General features: G+C 43.9%; 1 protein-coding gene across 1 annotated transcript in view; it reads left to right on the top strand.

Moving 5' to 3' along the window:
- Window positions 1–15500, top strand: part of col2a1b (collagen, type II, alpha 1b) — a 140510-nt gene that overhangs the window by 1378 nt on the left and 123632 nt on the right. The gene's annotated exons all lie outside the window — the stretch shown is intronic.

Genomic DNA, 15500 nt, shown 5'->3' on the forward strand with positions numbered 1-15500 from the left:
AACTGCAAAAATAGTTCATATCTCAAGTCTACTCTGGTCGTGACCAGGTTGTCATGACGTCCTCCTCTCGTTTGAGATTCTCTGCTGGTATTATCTGATGAATTCCTTCCAGGGGTACTTTTAGCATCAATGTTATGGGAAACTAGAGGGCTGACCATTGAGCCTTGACACAAGTTGGAACATAACAAGGAATTTTTATCGCTCTTTACTCTCTTCTCACACAGGTTTATTTATCTAAATGGTAGGCAACTGACAGAGACTTTTATTGGACGAGCATGCTCTATTGAACGTACTGTACAGTACGCAAGCAGGCCGTTGTGCTCCTCTCCTCTGGCTGAAAGAGGACACGCAAAGGAATCTGTAGGGAGCATAAAATGGGCCGAGTGCCAAACGTTTACAGTAAAATTTCCAAAGCATATATGGGGAAAAAAAGGCATGTAAATTTTGCCACGGTGCAAGGTTTTGTTTATGAATGTTTCATTCATACAGTGTCAAGACATGGCATGGGAATTTTCTCTTCACACGTTCCTGTTCGATTTTTTTGGGAGGGTTTTGTGTTAATGAAACATTAGACCTCTCTCACCTTCAGCCCCCTGGAGAGGTGGCCCCTGCAGTGTCGTTCCCAAAATTAGAGCGAGGAGCGAAAACCATGCCAAAAAAGCAACTCTCTGTAGTGCCTGTGTGGAAAGTCTAAAAATACTGTTGACGCTCCAAGACTAGTGTTTGCTTAAGCAGCGTCAAACCCTGAAGTATTTGGGTCTCGCGACTTTACCGCTAATTTGAGATTACAGACATGCTAAGGTTTACCGCCGAACCTTTATAGCTGCTTAGGACCTTTTATGGCCTACCAGATGGCCCTCTTTGAAAGTCATGGAGTGTCTTGTGGCTATTTTGATGCCACTTTTTCTACAACGGTTGGCCTTGACCACGAGCTGCAATGCATCCAGTGAACGAGGACAAGCTTGCCCACATGAAGGAAGTGGGTTTGGAGGAGCGTAGATTGGACGATTAGTCATTGCCCGTTCACTGCCCTCTGTCATGGCTGTCCAATAAAAGCACCCTACTGTGAGAAGCCACGGGTCTGGTGACTGACGTGGTTGTTATTGAAATTCAAATCCGTCTCCCATATTGCTGAGATATTTGATTCTGTCGTTGGCCTTTTGCTATTTTTAGTGTCAGCGTTTAAACCCTTTGCTGTGTCTTATCTTGCGATATTGGCAAGCATATGGAGCCAACCACAGAGAGGTGCACCTATGAACTCTTGTGTGGGCGTGTAAGGCTTAACAGGCAGGCTCTGGAGTCAAACGTTGACACAGTCCTGCATGTATGGCTGCTCTTGTTTCACCCACCTGGTGTGAATGTGAAAATTGTTGGTCGTTCCTGTGTGCTCGTAGTCATGGATGGCTGCTGCGAATAGACAGGCCAGGACTTCCAGTTCACTGAGCCAGTGCTGAAGTTATAAAAGCAGAGAAAAATGCATGACTAAAAGAGACTGCCAAGGAGTCGCAGACCCATTGTTTTTGGGTAGAACTGACTTTTATCATGTGTGTGTTATTATTCGGATTGAGTGAAATGTCGAATTGCAGTCTTCTAAGCAGGAAGAAAATACGGTAGCAGGATGGTAGTATAGAATGTGAGACGTCATGTTGGCTCGTACCACAAGCCCAGTGCGTAGGAGTAGACAGTGCATCGTCTGCGTGACGTCTGCTGCGTGTGTGTGGCCGTGGTAAGGGTTGCTGTGCTTGCCGTAGCCTCTTTCTAGTGCAGGCAGGAAGGACATCAAACAGGAAATCGGTATCTGTAAAATGAAGTAGGGCAAAGGCTCAAAGCTGCTGATAATCGTTTGTTCTGTTTGCCTCAAATATGTGTACAGCATAGCAAACTATTAATATTTGTCGCATTATCTTCCAACTGCGCAGACAGACATCGGAGATTGTATCACATTGTGTACCTTAAATCGACTGTTGAGCTCGTATCTGATGACGAGCTCGACAAAAAGGGCTTGCAGCGCGTGTCCCGAGCTTGCGGCGTCCAGAGCAAACACGTCGAAATTCCAGCGGTCCACGTCCTGAGAGATAAGTTGGTGCATAATCAGACATTCCCTCACACTTGACTGAGACAGGCAGAGCTTTATCAAAAATAACACAAAATGATCAAACTAACCATAGAGACACAAAAAGAGTCACACGAAAAGAGTTGAAATAAGTGAACAGTAAGTTGAACAGTGGCATAATTAATGCATGCAGCAGTGATTTAAACTAAAAGGCGATTATCAGAATAGAAAGGCAAGATGGAAAGATGAGTCATTTTGTTTCACGGCCATGTAGTGAACTGTTTTAGATGAGCGTACATAGCCATATGTAAAATATGATTGACGCGCCTGTATCTCAGCTTACCCTGAGACAGTGGGTGACCTCAGCTGGCTGGTCTGGCATGGACACCGTGTAGGCCTTGCGGAACATCCTGGAACAGAACAGATAAGACACCCACATTTCACACACACACACACACACACACACACACACACACACACACACACACACACACACACACGTCAGTGTAAACACACAGCGTCATAACATGCACAGCTGTGCAAGACAGCTGCATGTACTGTAGACCACTGAGCCCTCTGTTTACAGTTTGGACAACGACCCACAAATCGCGCAAATCCACTGACATACAGTGCATTACTGTAAAGACTAACCCACAATCATGTCACACTGACTTCCTGATTTAGCTTATCTGACCTCTCCACGAATATTCCGGCCTGCACGGCGTGGACGATGCTGCGGAACTTGGGCTTCTCATCGGGGCGTCGACTCAGCCGCCGGGGTCGCTGGGTAAAGGTGGAGGCCAGCCAATCACGCACCTCCGAGGGTACACCATCTGAACGGAGCTGCTGGAGGTCATCCTCCGTCTCCAGCGTCTGTCTGTTTGTGTGTGTGTGTGTGTGTGTGTGTGTGTGCGTGTGCAGATAAGTGTAGGATGAGGAAGACGATTTAAAAGATGAAGGATTAGATAATGACATAAAACCCTCACTAAATCGTCAAAGTATATCTAAGAGGGGACTATACAGTATATAATGAAATATTATCTTAATTACGCTCCACTAATACATCTGTGTTACATTGCATTCCCTAATCGACTTTGTTGTCGAAGTAATAAAATAATGTCAGAAGTGTATAATAATTGCATATGCCAATTAAGAAACAGGTATGAGCTAAAATGAAAAATACTGTATGGTGGGGATATTTTGACGGATTTGCGGGCTATCCACTCTGAGGGCAACATGAGTCTAAATTCAGGTGGGAGACAAAGCTGAACCCCTGGAGGGTTGTTTTAGCATTTTAAAAGCCTGCATTTGTGCTAGTGCATCTGTTGGTTCGGCCCTCAAGTGCACATTGTTCCTGAACTAGCCTTGGACAAAAATACCCCCCAGGATAAATTTTCTGCAGAGTCAATTACCTCTGAACAATATTTCTGTTGCGTGTGTACTGAAGTGGGTGACAGGCAGAATGACCGTACCTTGTCCCATCGATATACACAGCCTCGAGTAAGGATGCTGTGTACTCTAGGTTCTTTTTCAGTTCCTCCAGATCTACATCCTTCTCCTCTAGCTGCCGGACCATGCACCTGAGCCTGGGAAGGGAAAAGGAAACAAACTATAAGTCTGATATACACAACGCCTCACATCGCAGTGCAGTTTGAAATATTAGATATATTTGTAGGGGACAAAGGATTTTTTTTGTGTGTGTATATGCATGTATGTGTTTATGCAATGATCACCGTATGATTTGCTCTGGTTACTTAGTGTGTGTGTTTGTGTGTGTGTGTGTGTGTGTGTGTGTGTGTGTGTGTGTGTGTCTCTGTCTGTCTGTCTGTCTTTCTTTCTTTCTTTTTTCTTTCTTGCTTTCTTTCTTTCTCTATGTCTTTCTGTGTATGTGTGTGTGTGCGGGCACATGTGTGCACACACACGTGTGTATGTGTTGAACATGTACTATGTAAACCTAGCCACTCGTGTTGTTTATGTCCCAATACTCAGGTTTCACCTAAACAGAAGGCGTCTTGTTGGGATGATTATCAGTAAAGCATGTGTTCCACCAGCAGTGGTGTATAAACGGCCTAGCCTAGCGTCCCTTTAGGTCAGCGTTGGGGGAGACCGAAATAGCCCACCGTCAGAGAAACGCAGAAGATAAAAATCAAAGCGCGCCATTTGCATCATAGCTTGTGTCAGCCAAAGACAAACACTGAGTTGCTGATGTACACATGTGCTCCAGTCTGAAATAGGGCTTAGAGGAAGGAAAAGGAATGTTTTAGAAAGAGATAATTTAGCTAATAGATTTTAATTTGTTTATATGTGTGTGTATAGAAAGAAGGCTAATCAACATCATGCTGGCCATCCATATTTCGCCCACTCTTAAGCCACCTCTAGGCACTGGAAAAACAGGGCACAAAAGCCATTAATGCATGTACATGTACTGTACTCCTCCCATCAATTAAGCTCACAAATGCTGCAGGAGAACAGCATGAACAGTAGGCCTATTAGACAAATATATGCGCAGTGCATGATATAGTAAGTCCACTCTGGAACCATGCGCATCTGACTAATGCAGCATTAAACCGTATTAATAAACATGGTACAGCCCTAGTGGGTAAAGCTTGGTTGCTCTCCGTCACCACAACAGTACCAAACAGAAAATTAGCAATGAGTGTCTGCACATCTTATCTACCGAGTCAGCAGCACACGTGCAGTTCAATTCGTTGAATTTATATAGCACCATAACAAAGAATACATCTCAAAGTGCTTTGCACAGACCAGTTTGAATACAAATGGTGATCCTTGACCATAGTTCACATTATACTGTTTCAAATTGTTCTGAAACATGACAGTTTTTCCAGTAAAAGTTCTGAAAGAAAAACTGAATAATCCTGTTTACATTAAATTACTTAAAGTCTTGAAGGCCACACATATTTTACATACTGTAATTGCACTTCAATATGCATTTCAATGCATTTTCCTCTGCATACAAACATCTCATGCATCTCAGTTGAGTATAGTGGAACCAAATATCATTTCAATATTATGGTTGGCATGGAAGGCTGCATTGCAATCAGTGGTATTTTAGGAAGCAATCTGTTTTTGAAAAGGATCCAGCCTTTCATGTCTGTGGTCAAATGCATCAGATAAGCATAACTACCACCAGTTTCTGACCATATGTCACACATTCCTGACAAGGACAGCTCTTTTGTCATGCGACTGAACTTGGATGTGCTTAAATGGTTCTGTTTATGTACCCATTTTCTGATAAGATGGAGGTGCTCGATGCCGTTCTTTGAAGGAGCCAAAAAAACATTCTGTGAAGCCTTGGCAACAGGTTGAAGCCATTTGCTGCGTGAGAGAGCTCAGTGTGTGCGAAGCGAACTGCTGCTGTGGAATCGGTGAGGTGGAAGCTCCCCTCTGCAGTGAATGTGACGCTGCGGAGGTAGGGTGAGGTGAGGCCAGTAACCAGGATGGCGTTGTTGTTAGCGCCCAAATCCCCGTGATGAAAGAGGAGGGGGGAAAAAAAAGGAAAAACTTTCCCGTCATTCCGTTATGTCACCGTGCGATCGCCGCGGGTGTTGCCGTGGAGACAGAAGAGCTCTCGCGCTCTCAAAGTACAGCTGATAACCGTGCAGCGCGGCTCTCGGGCTCCCCTGGCCCAGATATGCCCGTCACCACCACATCAACACCGCCCCGGACACTCAGGCATCATCTGATCTCTGAGCTTTTGTTTACCGGTTTAGGATGGACGGACACTACAGCAAATGTTTAGTCTGCTAGATCTCATTATTTCTGGTGCCAGTCAGCCCACCAGTCTCAGTGGGGCATGGGGCCTTTTCATCTCAGCGTTCTCTTGGAGTGAGCTTCCAGGTATTCGACAGGAAACCACCTTTATTGTCCACATTTCAAGCCAACAAGTGTTCTCCCTTATACTCTCCCTCATGATGTAGTTCAATACGTTGTGTAGGTTGTGTGTGTGTATGTATAAAGTGTGTATATACTGTATGTGTATGTATGCATGTACATGTGTATATACTGTATGTTTGTGTGTATAATATGTACACACACAAACATAAATACACACATACAGTACATGCATACATACATACATATGCAAACAACTCTCTCTTTCTTCATTGTACAGTAGATGTAGATACAGTAGATGACTGATATATAGTATGATGCTGCTACTCTCCTACAGTACTGTATGTGTTTGAGGCACAATTGTGTTCAAAAAGGTGACATCTGGAAGAGTCATCAGTGTAGTTTTAATGTGTGACCATGCCAAGCTTTGGCTGTGCCTCCGTTACTCTACTCAGTAATAGTGGCGCAGCACATGGTCCCACGGAGCATTCGAATAGAGGGGCCTGCTTGGGATCCCAGCTCCTAGCAGATTGCTAATCAGCAACAGCCTTGGCAGCGCCTCGGCACTGAGCGTCGCAGCCAAACTCGGGGCAAGTGCACTCAGACACGCCCTCTTTTATCAAGTGTCTATCACACCCGCACCGTACTAGTTAGTATGAAGTTGTTGACTCACAGGAATAGAATGTTCTGGAGTGCTTCCGACCCTATTGAAACTCTCTTGAATCTAACATGTATTTTTAATGAGAAATATTTCCCCAACTTTGTACTTTGAAAATAATTCCGTCCACGCGGATGCTCAAAACAGCTGTTAAAGGCTGCCAATAACACATCAATCAAACAGATGGCATTGCTGGCCAATCAGTTTTTTAAAATAACCAAGTTTTGAGTGACCGAAAACCGAGTTTTCACGTGGATTAAAGGCCACAACACATTAAAACATCTCAACACGATGTGAAAATACCCGGCTCCGTGTGAACATAACCTGAGAAGTCCTCTCCCCCGTAAACATCTTTTAGCCAGTGGAATCAAGTATGTTATAGGTACTGTACCCATAAACATGCTCCAAATGCTTTGTAAAGTAATGCGCTTGTGTAATGTATATTACACAAAGTGCTTATTTCACTTAAACAGTCTATACTTTAATGTGTGTACCTATTGCATTGTCTTCTAAAGGGATTTTTTGTTTTGTTTTGGTAATCACACATGCGTCATGTGGCTTTAACAGGTACTCTTTCGTTAGAGAGGGGAAGAGCTGATAAGCCATCAGTTTACACTAAACAGAGTCACATGATATTACAGCGATTACACCTCACCTCCTGGCTAAGGTGGACATGCCTCTTAATATCACCATCTAATGTTTTTTCCTCTTTCCTTGCTGCAAAACACCAGTGGCAAGAATCCAAAATATACACACACACATACAGTACACACACACACCGCAAATGTTGTCAGACCATCAGTTATCAAAGCCAAATCAAATTAATGAAATGCCGTGCAACCGCCTTCACAAAGTAAATGAAAGTCAAAAAGCATCAATATGCATGTTTTAACTTCTATGCTCATGTACAATCAACATGTTGATAGACCATTCTCCAGATCATTCTTAAAGAAATGTAAACTCTTAATGAACAAAAACATATACCTTAGCGCAAACAGTGGAACATTCACCCCTTACCTTGAAATTGGAGTTTGGAGGTGTTTCTTGCGAACTTTCACCAGTTCTGCCATCCAGTCCTGTGGCAAGCAATGTGCTTATAACCCAACAAATATTATGGTAACCAAGAGATGGATAAGAGAGAGCCAAGGAATTAGCCTTAACACACACATGCACATACACACACATTTAAAAACACAGTGCAACACAACATGCCAGTACACACACACACACACACACACACGCACGCACGCACACACACACAGACGCAGGCAGGAACCGAGAGAGAGAGAGAGAGAGAGTGGAGAAAGAGGAGAGTGAAAGAGAGCTCTCACAGCGTCTGCCAAAAGTTTGTCTGTCCTGAGACACACTTCTCTCTCAGAGCCACCACCCACTCTTTGGGAGACTTTCTGCGTAACCATTGGTCGGGCCAAATTGTGTCAGTGCTCTGTGGTGAGAGAGAGAGACTGCGTGTTTGTGTGTGTGTGTGTGTGTGTGTGTGTGTGTGTGTGTGTGTGTGTGTATGTTATGTGTGTGTGTGTGAGTGAGTGAGTGAGAGAGAGAAAGAGAGAGAGAGAGTTTGTCAGTGTGTGTGTGTGTGTGAGAGAGAGAGAGAGAGAGAAGTAAGTGAGTGGGTGTGTGAGAGAGAAGGTGTCAGTGATGGAGTGTTGATTACAATGCTTTTAGGCAGCGTGTGCGCTCTACTTCAAAACCCAAATGCACATTTTCCACAGGAGATGTCATATCAAACGGCCCCATGCCTGGTGTGGCACACAGAGAGCAAACCAAAATAAACACACCAGGCTGTCATCAAAACATTCCCATAGCCATCCTCAAGGTTAAGTGCCACTTGGTAAGCAGCAAAATGATTAAAAGGGACTTGAGAAAGGAAAGAAAGAAAGAAAGAAAGAAAGAAAGCGAGAGAGTCAAAGAGACAGCTTATGATCATAAATGGATTTGTTCTTGGAAACTCCATACTTTCAACCAGGACACATCTCTTGAAGGATCCACTGCAAAAGAGTATAGCATTTTATGCTTTGCAACACGCTGTGTGACACACTCACTGAAGTGAATCAGCATGGATGTTCCTGTCTGAATACGGAATAAAAACACGTGTTAACATCTTGATTGGAATAAAACTGCCGATCTGATCAGATTTTGAATCGGAATGATAAGGGTGTGGTGTTCTCTCTTCTTATTCTGATTGAACAGCTATGTATGCGGTCAATCGGATTGCCTGCTGTAACTTCTCAAGTCAAGGCAAAGCAGCAATGGCTAGGATTTTGTAGCACCTAAGCACCAGATCAGAGTAGAACCTAGCCTATGTAAACATGATTTTTTTTTATTTCGGAATAGTTTAATAGGAATGACAAACTGTCCATGCAAACCCACCTAATGTGTGACTTAAATGTGATTTTGAACATCAGTTGAGGTCATATTTATTGTATGTACAGTATATTACAGTAACATACAATTCTTTCTCTTTTGAAAATATTCCTCATCATGCATACTTTGTTATTATTATTATTATTATTATTATTATTATGAGCATCACAGACAGAGTTGATGGCGTGTGTGGAGTCAAGAGAGTGCCGGGCCAGATGGGTCAGGCGTTCAGTCGCTGCCATTTATCTCGGCTTCATTAAAAGGGCTTTTTATAGCCAGAGCCTGAGAGAGAGAGAAGAGAGCGAGGAAGGGAGAGAAGAGAGATAGGAGAGAGAGAGAGGAGAGAGAGAGAGGAGAGAGAGAGAGAGAGTGCACAATTGAGAAATGAAGGGGAGAGAGAATGACGAAAGAGAGGAGAGTGAGAGAGAACGAGTAGAGATAGAGAAGTGAGACAGAGAGAATGATAAATGATAGAGAGAGAGGAAGACAGAGAGTGAGACAGAGAATGAGAAGAGAGAGAGAGAGAGAGAGAGAGAGAGAGAGTGAGTGAGTGAGTGGCCTGGTGGGAAATACCCGCTTGGGTTTGGTCCTGGGCTCCGGCTCCCTCCTCAGCTGCCCTGACCGTCCCGGTGGCTGGGGGCACACTTTCTCCCATGCTCCCTGACACGCACACCCAGAGATCAAGAGGCCGCGGGTGGGACCGGCCCTTACGCAGGCAATTTCCTGAAGCGGCTTTAAAAGAAAAAGCAAAAAAAAAAAAGTGGAGGATGGTCTCTCTCTGTCCCAGAGTGGCTTCGCAGGATGGGAAGAGAGGGGGGAAGGGGGGATTCTTTCAGTCTATGAGTAGGCTTGCATACAGTAGCTGTGAACTCCACTACCAGTCTTAAGCACAGTAAGGCAAGAGTGCATACAGTAGGTGCAAGAGTAGGTAGAAGAAGAGATAGAGGTAGACCTGGAGGAGCACGTGAACAAAGACGAGGACCACATTTATGCGTCAGATGTGATTTGAGCAATATATATTTTTTCTTTCTTTTGTTTTACCTTTTTTTTGTCTCCACAAATGTTTTCACTGCTCTTTCACGGCGTATTTTATTTAGAAGTTATGGTCTGCTCTGGTTTCTGATTTCGGAGTATTTTTCACAATGCGGGCCGTAAAAAATCCTCTGTGTACATGTCTGGTCCTGTGTGTTGTGTTTGGTAGATTCGTAATCCTCTAATTCCACTTGAACAATACTACACTAAAAATGTGTTTTGTCGAATATGTTTGGGCTTGAGTACGTAGTGTGTTACTGATTCAAACATAATCAGGTCATATGTGATGTGTTTGTGATATGATATGTAATTATTTGAAGTGTGTCATTTTGCAAAAGATCGGGGGGATTCTGCTACTTGGGTGTGGTGTTGTGTTAAGTGTTTCGAAATCGGGCCCTGTTTTCAAAATTATGCTTAAGCAATTGAAAGAAACCATAATCTATGTCTGGGAAACTAATACTTCTATGTGTGTGTGTGTGTGTGTGTGTGTGTGTGTGTGCGTGTGTGTGATACAGTATATGTGATCCAGTAACTTGTACATTCAGTGTCATAGTTTGGCTGCTTCTTGATGTGGGTTTTTCACACTCTTCATATTAGTGCTAGTTTTTTAACAGCTTGGCCAGAGTTTGGTCTCTCACTTCCTCCAGTGATCTTGCTCTTGTGTTTGGTCAGTTTATTTTCAGGTTTGGTCTGTGACGTTTCAGTTTCTGTATGAATCTTGCTCATTTTTAAGTTTCAGATTAAAAACATCTGTACGCAATTGTACATGTGATCCAAAGCAGCAATCCACATTTTTGACCGTAATGATATTTGAAGTATTTATTTCATTGGCAACATTAGATATTGCGCAACATAGCAATGCAGTTACCGCAGAAAATCTCTAGATAATGAGCTTTCTAAATTACTTTTAATCATATCTGTTTCAATGAATTTGTTTTATTCATACGCCCAGACTTTAGTGCGTCAGTCCCTCTCCCTCCAGAGTTTAGCTGTAGCAGTAATCGAGGGACCGGCTCGATATAGCAACGTCCCTCTGCGCGGTTGTGAGGTAAGCACTTTAGCATTAGATATACATGCATAAGGACCTGGCCATAAGCCAGCCTTTGGAATGATTGGGATGATGTCACTCCTGCTGTTTTAACGTCACAGACTAGTGCACATACACGCAAGTTTCATATTGTACGCATGGACACAGACACACGCACACAGACACACACAGACACACACACACACGCACACACACACACACACACACACACACACACACACACACACACACACACACACACAGGCATACATACACACACACACACACAAGCAGCCCTGAGGAACAGTTTCTGTCACCAATTCCTCTTCCTGCGTAGTTGAGTCAACCTCTGTCAGACATGACTTCTGCTCTTTCTCATACACAGCCCCTGACCTCAGAGCAGTCATCATTCACTGTTTATTTTCTCTCATTCAACACATCCAACCTTTGCCTCAGTAAATCAGATGGCTTTTTCTCCAAGAGCATAAACCCAGAGGACAGAAATATCCACAGCATGGCATGCACATTTCTTCTTGGAACACGTTTAGAACTTGTCTGTCAGATTAGTTCTTCAGGCCCACCCACACTGCTAATGATAAGTGTAAAGGTACTGTAACTGTAACATTGAACTGTAACATTGATCAACAAACTTTTTTTCTATTTTTCACGAGTCACTTTTGTTCTGCACCTTGACTTGGGATGTGCACAATCTTTTTACTATACTGTAACTGTAACATTGCACAATATGAATATTCACACTGGCTAATGATGAGTCAGGAATAGGAGTATCCCTCAATGTAATGTGGATTCTGATTGAATGGTAGTGTAATACTGCATCATTTGCAGAATCACCAGGAGAATGATCCCTAAAGATATTTTTTTGTGGAAGATTTTTTGAAACTGTAGTTTTTGCTATTATCATTATAGATATCGTTTTAGCTCTCTCTCTTTTTCACTTTTAGCTTAATTTAATTTTAAAAGATGCCCTGTTAAGAGTTTTGTTCATTTGTGAAGTGTTATTTGTCTTGGCCCTGGTACAGTAGTAGTAATCAATTCCAGAGAACAAGAGGTCTCTGCAGTTTCCGGATCTACTCAAACGAAACACAGAACCACTTACTGGAATGAAGACTAGCTTAGTATGCTGAAAACGATGAAGCCAAATGGCAACACGGCGAGTCCTTTCTGTCTTTGAACAAAGCCATCCGCATTACTCACTCACATTCATAACCAGAACATATTGTCATATCCTTTCATAACGTAGGGAATCCAATCTCTCATCTTACCATGAGCATTTATCCAGCCCCTGTCTGCCTCTTCCTATAAAGGCTATGATCATGTACTAAGTGCTATCTTTTTGAAGTTTGGATTAATCAGCCAGTATAGTGGTAAAGACATGTTACACCAGGTATATAAATGAAACATTCTGTTCATGGAGCTTGAAAATAGTTTTAGACTTCATTTTTTTCAAATGTGCATGCCGCTATCACATCTGGTGTAGCCAGCTCCATTGATTATTGCGGAAGTTGGAATTGTTGCGCCATATGTTCTGCGAATGGAACGTTTCAGCTAGGTGCCTGGTGTAGCCTGCCTATTTGAGATCACCAAGCTACAAAGCAGTCCCTTATGAGTGCACCTCGACAGCCTCTCAAACTCTGGTCTGGTTGCCATGTGTGTCGTGGACTGGCATCATTGCATTGTGTTGTCATCAAACAGAGCCTATGGTGTGATGAGTGTGATGTGTGGGACTGGCCTTACAGCTCGCAGGTGGAGGTCCACTTCTCCTCACTCAGCCTCAAGGTTGGCGTGTTGCAGTGGACGGGAGTCATCTTCTCGGTGCTCGGTTCTCCTGTTCTTGTTCTTCTCCTGGATGATGCTGGGCGTCCTGGTGGTCCTGATGCTGCTGTGATCTGCTGCGCTGGATGCTGATGATTTGGTCACACCTGTCTCAGGGCAGTCGCCTTCGGATGCGATGCTCTCCTGGATGATGCTGTGGCTTTTAATTTTCCTGCTGCTGATGTCCTCGCTGCTGTTGTAGCTGCTGCTGCTGCTGCTTGTGGATGGTGCTGATTCAGTTGCACAACTGTTTAGGGGTTCAGCCTTCAGATGCTCTCTTGTATGATGCTGGGGTTTCTGCTGGTTCTGCTGCTCGTCCTCCTGCTGTTGCTGTTGTGGCTGTAGCTGTGGATGGTGCTGATTCAGTCACACCTGTGTTGGGGCAGCAGTGGTTATTCTCTCCTTTTATTTTCCATTCCTGCCCTGCTCCCTTCCGTCATCACTTCCTCTGGAGAGGGAGAGCTCACTGTGGGCCAGTGCAAATGAGCTAGGGACACCAGGCTGTGCTGTGTGTGTGTGTGTGTGTGTGTGTGCGTGTGTGTCGGATGTGTATGAGCGTTTGTGTGTGTGTGTGTGTGTGTGTGTGCACATGTCTGTGTGCTTAAACCATGAGGGTGTTGGTGGATGTGTTTGTTATGATTTGCAGGATTTGTATGTATCTCTGCTGGATGCTAATGTGGTGGTTAGAAGTGTAATGAGAGTGTAACATGACGCTAATGGGCCGTTCACACCAAGAACGATAACTGTAATGATAACTATAAACAAATATCACTCTCGATAATATGAATGACGACGGTCACACATAAACTATAACGATAGCAACATGAAGAGCGATATCATTGGGGATCACTTTCAGAGCGATTTTGAGAATGATGAAAAGCTAACAGCCAATCAGTACCCATCAAATTTCAGCCATCCCATTCATTAACACAAAGAGAGACTTGTCTGGTTATAGTTGGTCAGTATGGACGCGTTCATCGTCATGGTCATAGTTATGGTTATAATTATCGTTCTTGATATGAATGCCCCTGAACTGATTAAATGGTAAAATCATTACCAAATGACTACCACTCAGACTGAAGCCCCCCTTTACAACCCACAACACCCCTCTTTAGCTGTGCAGAACATAATTCAGCATAGCTAACTTCAAGGGACTCATTTTGAAAGAGGTCACATGTTTTGGAGAGGTCGACTCCAAACACAACCTTTTTTCTGTCCATAAATGTGTTCAAAGTTGAGTTTGTGTTGTTTTTGGCTTCCCACCTGTTCTTTTATGCAATCCATTCAGCGCAGATGTCTATGAAAGGGCCGTCTCAGACGCCGCGCTGCCCCATAGCACACAATCCCTCTCCCTTGAGACGCTGCGGTCTCTATGGCTGCTCTGCCATGGTGAGGGAGGGGGAAAAAAACGATATCGTCTGTCGTCGCTTTCGAAGACCCCCAACCGCGACTCTTTTGTAGACGTCTCACTGATTGCACCAGAGCAGACGCTCAGTAGAAGTAGAGCTGCAGAAAAAAAGCTACACACACACACACACACAAAAACGCACGCACGCACACACGCAGACATATGTGCCTCGCCACAACCCATGCACACCCACGTAGACCTAACCAACAGCACAAAAAAAAATGATGCTTCAGTTTCCTGTTTAACAGTTCATTAAATATATATTGCTATTAATGCACTACTGCTATACTATAAATATCATATATGTATTGTATATGTTCTATATCTGATGAAAATGTGCATTGCATGCAATAACTCAATGCCCAATGCGTGGGCAGTCAGATGCAGAACAACATGTAATGTGATCCTGGTGGCTGTGAGCTTGACGAGCTGGAGGCTGAGTGGGGTGTGAGACAAACCATGTTGTCTGCTGTGTTTGTTTGCCCTTCTGCACTGCACCCTGGGGCCCTGACTGTGTGTGTGTGTGTGTGTGTGTGTGTGTGTGTGTGTGTGTGTGTTTGTGTGTGTTTGTGTGTGTGTGTGTTTGTTGGGTGGAGGAGGGGAGGGTGGGATTGGAGACTGGGGCCCACAGTGGTGAAGAGGGAGAGACAGAGCCCCTCCTGCTGGGTAATATAGAGGCCTAATCAACTGCTGTGCCATGCCGGGGGAATCATTTGCACAGAAGCAAGATCACAGGCACTTATGCTTTATGCACACGTTTGAAGCTGCCATGCATTGCATGTGCAGGGTCTCTCTCTCTCTCTCTCCCACACCCACACACACACACACACAAACATGCGCACACACGCACACACACACACACACACACACACACACACACACACACACACACACACACACACACACACATATACACACACACACACACACACACACACACACACACACATATACACACACACACACACACACACACACACACACACACACACACACATACACACACACACACACACACACACACACACACACACACACACACACACACACACACACACACACACACACACACACACACTTGACCCGCATGCACTGGTGCAAGTAACCCATATCATGATCTTGCACAGTTACTTTACTGATGGATCTGAACTACTTTAATGCCTCATTAAATGCAGTTGTATAAAAGGATATTGATTGTTATGACATTTGTCTTTAAAGATTTTATTTAACATTTCAATACACAAGTAGTATTACA

The sequence above is a fragment of the Sardina pilchardus genome, chromosome 9 (genome assembly GCF_963854185.1).
Source record: "Sardina pilchardus chromosome 9, fSarPil1.1, whole genome shotgun sequence".
Taxonomy (NCBI): domain Eukaryota; kingdom Metazoa; phylum Chordata; class Actinopteri; order Clupeiformes; family Clupeidae; genus Sardina; species Sardina pilchardus.